Raw genomic sequence first — 4,886 nt, 5'->3', positions numbered from 1 at the left:
GTGTTTAATAAATGTATGGTGGTGGTGCTGTTATATTACCTCCTATGTAAAATAGTGATGTTTTCAGACTGTAATGATGTTATAAGTTAGCAAGTTATTACAGATTTAAGTTAAATTTGAGGTGCCATTATTGAAGGAATAAAGAATCACAACTTTTTTTTTTTTTTTTAACCACTGGATAATTCTGTAGTGTCATGGTAATCTTTCTAATTATCTCTTGAATATGAGTTTGTTTCTAACTTTGTCCCCCTCCTCTACAACCAGCCTAGTCTAAATATCATTATCCCTTACTCAGAAAACTGAGCCTCTACCCACACTGGCCAATTTGCAATTTGTTTTCTATACTGTTCTTAACATGTACTTTTCCTGCTGCCTGGGGGACACTCTTCCCAATAGAGCTTTCTTCATCAGGGTAACATTCTTCTCCTTTAGGTTAAAGTTTTACTTCCTGAGAAGTCTTTCCATGGCACAAGTCTTAGCTAGTTTCTTTTATTCTTTCCCTCACACGTTGGTGAGTTTATGTACTTATATCAAGTCAGATAGGTACGTATTCACTTGTGAATGGAAGAGATGCTCGATAGAAAGTTCACAGAAAGGAGAAACTAAAGTCTATTTCTATTTTCCCCAAGCAGGCAGCAGCAGAGTATACTGGCATATGGTGGCATTCAATATAGATTTAATGAATACATTGATTGCTCAGTAAAAAAGTGTATTAAAAGGAGAAGATATCTTCAAAAATAAACTGAAGTAACTATCAACACTTTGCTTATTATATCTAAGCCCTGGATCTTCACACATAAAATAGAGAAAATTTCCCCCTTCAGAAATCCTAAAACAATGGGATCCAGAAATTCAAAGGAGAGAAAATGCATGTTTGGTTTAGCGGAGAGCTTCTTTAAATCATATCTCCACTCCACCTCCCCTTTAATTTTTTAGTTCCCTTGGAAAAGCATCTCCACATCTAAGGTAAACAAATAAAATACCACAAAATGCATGACCTTTTCCTGCCACCATCAAAGCACTTGAAAGTTTTAGTAAATGAATACTAGAGAGAGCCTCCGAGATGCTGCACCATATGCCACTGTTCTCAAACAAGTCTTAAAAGGAGACAAAGACCCTGCAACCCCTAAGTTCAACTGCAACAGGGAGTCATGTCCTAGATTGCATTTAAGATACACTTCTTTCAGCCTTCATGTATCTATGAATGTCAATATTCAGTAGTTACTTCATTGTCTTTGTCCTCAGGACTTTACAAACACTCCAGGGAGGGATGTCATATTAAGCACCATCTCGCTCTTTCTCAATACATGAAACTGTCTTACCCTCTTAAGATACATTTATTGGTTATTTTCAGTAGTAGTTATATATGGACATGGAAGAGAAAGAACATAAACATTCTGAGAGTAGCTGGGGCATCTTTAAAATATGCCACCAGTGGTAAGAAAACAAGACCAGAGGACACAGAGAAGATACTCAGGACTAATTCATCATCTTGCCCACATTGGTCATAATCTGCTTCATGAAATGGTTTTCAAGGGAAATGAAAGAAGTTGTATGGAAACTCACCTGGTAACCAATGAGAAGAGGAGACTGTTTTATATCAGGTAACCGAGAGTGCCTAACCTCACAACTGTTGTGCTGTGTGAGAATGGAAGGGGCAGCTAATTCCTTCAGAGACAGGTCTTATTATTCACACTTCTACCCATGAGGCTTGAAATGAGATTTCTTGTTTAGGGAGATGATAATTCAGTGTGTGTGAATGACATGTCTCAGACTATCAGGACTCCTCTCAAAGTAGCTGAGATCTCACAAGAGAAAAATACAAGGAGCTTTCAAAAGGGAACTGGAAAGATTCCATTATCTTTAATTCCTTTATTTCCCATGAACTTTTGGAAGCCCTCTCATAGACTAAGGTATGTATTGAGAATATGGTCTATGGTTTTTACACCTAGCCCCATTACAAGTAGACCCTGTTACAAACATCTTTGTCTGCAGAATGCCTAGAGCTTAGGCACATTGTGTCACTTATGTGTGTATGTATGTGTTTAACTGTGCATTTGTTTATTTATTATTAAAGCCTAACCTCATAATAAGATTGTTCTGCTTGGGCCCCAATAGTGGCTTGTCATTGAGTGAAAGTAATTTCCCCTGGCAGGTGCTCCCAGCAGGTGGCTGCTCACTCTACCTGCATTTGGAAAGGTAGATTTAGTTAGAGATTTTATTTTAATATGAAATCCGTATTGCAGCCTGAGCCACCACTGGGTGATGTGCCAAAATCCATGTCTGCAGCATGATTTATTATGTGAAAATACCACAGAACTAATCAGTGGAGTTACTAATTAATACAAATCTGCATTTTTGCATAAGCAATTAGTGCAAAGAGAAAGCAGTGAAAGAGGAAGTTCGACTCGGTTAATCTCAGTGCCTACTCAAGCAGAAAGGCCCACCAGGCCCAAACTCTGAAATCTACATTTGGAATATCCACCCTTTGATTAGTTAAAGACATAAAAGGTCAAATTATCAATATTTAATTCAGATGAAAATGCATTTGTAAAGAAGAAAAAATATTTAAAGAAGGTGAGACACTAAGGGTAAATCCATATATGAAAAAATTATCAGATTTTCCACTACAGTAATGTCTAAATAATATTTGATAAGGATAGCTAATAAAATGTCTTTAAAATTATAGCAATAATATGTTTGTGTATGCTTCTAAGATGTTTAAATTACCAAAGATACTTGCTCTTCTCAGAGTCACATCTCTATTGAACTTTTTTCAGTACATTTTGGATAAGATGTGTACCTACTAAGATGTAAGTATTTGAACTATAGTATGATTTGGATAATTGTGAGGTTCACCAAATCTGAGTCATTTAACCTTTGCTGGTTTATTTTCCCAATAATTAAATATAAATTTTTTTAAAGGATGAAATAATCATAGTGTTACTTTTTTCTGTGGACACCAAATCAGAGATTCAGTTTGATTTTGAAGCCAGGTGGCAAGTAAGTACAACTATTAGAATAATGACTATCTTTTGGAAAGGTTACTGTTCCCTAATCCCTAAATCTGGACAGCTAGTTTTCCAGGAAATTTATTCTGAAAAGAAGGGGGTTAATTAAATGCAGACTCGCTGGGCGACCCGATTAAAAGATTGGACATGATGACTACTGGACGGGCAGAGCCACGCTTAATCTTTACCACAGTAAAATTTCAGGGCCTGAGGATGGGCGTTGTCCATGGTGCTGACACGTGCGTTAGTCATTTCTCTTAAGAGCAGCCTGAGACTCTTACACTTGCCTCTAGCGTTCTTGTAAGTGTCTCTAGTAACTTACCCTGGGCTTCTTCCTGAGCCCTGACAGCAGCCATTGTTCAGGGGACGCCCATGCGCTCGGTGGGTCTACGCGCTCCACTTCCACAGCTACACCCAGCTACAGGGAATTTTGTTTGCTAGTTATTTCTGTTACAGAAAAGGTTGGCAAACACCCGCTGCTAGTCAGTTACCCTGCCCTGCCATCCCCTTTGGATAGCAAGCTGTTCCTCAATCCGCGCGAAACAGGTGTGCGCCCTCCGAGCACGCTGCTCACCAGGGAGCAGGTGTGCCCACAAACACACACTACTCACACCCGCACACATTTACAGACTCACATACTTTCTCACACATGCATTCATGCATACTCTCAAATCCGCACTCACCGATAAATAATCACGCACATTCTCACACACTCATACATGTACATACACACTAACAATCAATCATACACGTTCACATATAAAATATTCACATCCACATAATCACACACATTCATGACCTCGCGCATGATTATACTTACATTTACACATACACATACATTTGTGCATACAAACATAATCACACAGACACACACTGTGCACAGCCCATGTGGAGCAATAGCTCCAGTGACCTAAGCCTCTCAAGATGTGCTAGCTTCCTTAGTTTTATGTTGTTGACTCCGAGTGTTGCATGGTTTAAGGAAAGCCCCTCATTCCTAATGGAAAATCGGAGACCAAGTTCCACTGAGACCTGTGGGCGCCAGGACGAGAGCCACCCAGATCCCGTTGGGAGCAGGACGATGTAAATAATAAATAAAAGAGACCAAGCAGGCTGAACCAGGGAAGCCCCGGCACTGTATCACTCCCCAAATCACAGCCGTGCAGTGCTCCATCCAATAGCTCTAAGCGATTTGTGGGGTGGGGGGTTGGATTCAATTTTTTTTCTGTTCTCGCAGGTGCAATATGAATCAATTATCTTAATTAAGATTATGCCGCAAACCCAAGAGATTTGGAGAGGACGGGTTTTGTGCTCAGGGCGGCGGCGAGGCATTTTAATAGCGTCTCTCTTGCTCCCCGGCTCTCCCCAGCCGACAGCCTGTCGGGCACCGGCAGCCCCAGCCTCTGGCCTGGACCCGGACGCTCAGCCACCTCCTAGAAAGTAAAGACTCAAAACCGTGTGCACCGTCTGGACAGATCTGGCATCGTCCCGCTTGGGTCTCTCCAGTGTTTCTGAACTGCGTATCTATGAGGCACCTACAGTCTTCGGTTCTACCATAACTGGACCCAGTATCCCACAGTTTTATCCTTCTTTCTCTTTACTTCCCTTCCCCTGGAACGCGCTCGGATCCGCACCCAGGGCTTCTAGGCCTGGCAGGGAGAAGAAAGGGAAGCTGCTCAAGTCACACTTGATCCTTTCATTGAACGCAAACCTAGTTTTGTAAAAGCAAACATTTGCTTCCCGGAGAAACAGGTCGTGTCCAGGGATACTAGCACGGCCCCTGGTCTTTATCTCTGTTATGTGGATGGACCTCCACCCCCACTTCACCAGCTACAAGCTTCCCACTTTTCGTCTTAGGCTACTTGCCTCCCCTCCCTC

The sequence above is a fragment of the Chrysochloris asiatica genome, unplaced genomic scaffold, assembly GCF_000296735.1.
Source record: "Chrysochloris asiatica unplaced genomic scaffold, ChrAsi1.0 scaffold00059, whole genome shotgun sequence".
NCBI classification, from domain to species: Eukaryota; Metazoa; Chordata; class Mammalia; order Afrosoricida; family Chrysochloridae; genus Chrysochloris; species Chrysochloris asiatica.
This window is presented reverse-complemented; position numbering follows the sequence as displayed.